We start from the raw sequence: 1,941 nt of genomic DNA, 5'->3' as shown, positions 1-1,941 counted from the left end.
AGCGACGAAACTATTTTTTCGTCGCAAAAATAGCAATGAAATAAAAAATTTCGTCGCAATGTATAATAAAAATTTTACTTTTTTGGGTTCACAAATTTTTTTGCGACGAAATTAATATTTCGTCGCTAAAATAAATTTTGGATAAAAAATAAATTTTTTATTTTTTTTCAAAAAAAATCTGCTCAAATACAAATTCTCTGATCAAACATATTTTAAATAAACAGTATATTAACATAATAAAAATATTCTAAGTCAAAAGACCAATTCCAAGTATCAAAAAGTTTCATAACCATCTTTGTCATATACAAAAATATAAGTCCATACACCATTTTAAATTTAAAATAACTACAAACTAAGTATGATCTGACTTGTTGGCCTCGTTCCCTTCTCCAGGCGTCGATCCCTGACCCGATATGTGTCACGATGGTGGTGCAGAGGCGGCATCATGTGACTGTAGAGGTGCTAACTCAGAAGCATCAATACTGAGCCGTCCGGCCATCGCAGCTACGATCCTCTCGAGCATCTGACTACGATTCATCCAGTAACTAATCTGATCTTGCATCATGCTCATGGATGTCCTAACTGCCTCTGGCACCGATGCATCATCAGACCGGTCGGATGACGAACTGCATGATTTTTTGGACCGCATGCTATAACCAGATCCTAGCTGTCGCCCGAGGACGGTATCCAAAATCGTATCATCTGTCATCAAACAAACCTGCTGCGATCCAATATCACTGTCAGATCCCACCTCCCTCGTCGCCTGCTCTCTCAATTCTAACATTTTTTCCTTCACAATAAACCAAATAAAATCATAAATTTTTTTCAAACTCTTTAAAAGTATTCAAAATGTAGAGTAATGATACTTACATGACGCTGCCTCGCCTCCTCGGTCACGAACTAGCCACTCTTGTTTTGATAGAATTTAGCATAGGCGTTGACTCCGGATAGTCCCTGTTCAAACAAAAAAAAAAGATATCAAAATAATATAAATATTTAATAAGAAGTTACAAAATATGATTGCAAATATAGTTACGTACCATCCTCTTCATTCCCTGTGCAAAAGAGGTATTTCCTTGCGTGTGAATAGAATCAATCTTACTCCTATTCACCTTATTCGCCTCCGATCGTCGCTACAAAATACATACAATTATAACCAATAAAAGACATAACAAAATTAAAAAAACTTGAAATACTAGACATACCTGAAATGCCTCACTTCCAAAATGCTCACATAACCACCGCCAATCGTCACTAGACCCAGCCCAATTTCTGTATGGCTGGATCACAGGATCAATCCCCTTCGCCTGCAGCTCATTGCAGTATTTATGAAGCCTACATCGTCGATCTTTGTATCTATTTGCAGCCATTTTGAGAATGCATGCCGTCACTTCTTCGTCGGTGCAATCCTTGAAGTCAATATTATCCTACACAGTCATCATACCAAAAAGCAAATACATGAAATTATTCATATAATAAAAAATTTAATTATATAACCAAAAATAATATGGATCATGTAATGATATGCAAGATATCCAAATTTAGTTCTTACCTTGATGTGAGAGACTAGAGCATCACGGTATCGAGGAGCTACATACTTGAAACTTTCAGCAGCCCACGAAAAATGATTCCACATATACAAACTGATCTCATTTGCGATGATACTAGCCTCTGTGCCAACCGAATGATCTCGAAATATCTGTACCTTCGATTTTTCATTGTGTGTATGCACATATTTTTTCAAAACAAGACCCCTACTAGGACCACGCACTGCACGTCGATGCTGTGTTCCTACATGTAAAAATTGGTGAAATGAACATATATCATGTATCACTAAATGCATATAACAAAAAAATATATATGGTTTATAAATTGATAGAGATGTACCTGTAAGGGGATGATGCTGCGGTACCATGACCTCCGACTGGGCAAGCTCTGGCT

The 1,941-nt window shown here is 36.8% G+C and overlaps 1 long non-coding RNA gene across 1 annotated transcript; it reads right to left on the bottom strand.

Moving 5' to 3' along the window:
* Nucleotides 1-740: 740 nt before the first annotated feature.
* Nucleotides 741-1,249, bottom strand: LOC140856053 (uncharacterized). Its single transcript, XR_012139462.1, has 3 exons — nt 1,041-1,249; nt 871-954; nt 741-790 (listed from the first exon to the last, which is right to left on the bottom strand). It is a non-coding gene; the product is annotated as an uncharacterized lncRNA (long non-coding RNA).
* Nucleotides 1,250-1,941: the final 692 nt, after the last annotated feature.

Source organism: Elaeis guineensis, chromosome 3 (assembly GCF_000442705.2).
Source record: "Elaeis guineensis isolate ETL-2024a chromosome 3, EG11, whole genome shotgun sequence".
NCBI classification, from domain to species: Eukaryota; Viridiplantae; Streptophyta; class Magnoliopsida; order Arecales; family Arecaceae; genus Elaeis; species Elaeis guineensis.
Note: the sequence above shows the minus strand (reverse complement) of the source record. Positions and strands in the feature narration are given on the sequence as shown.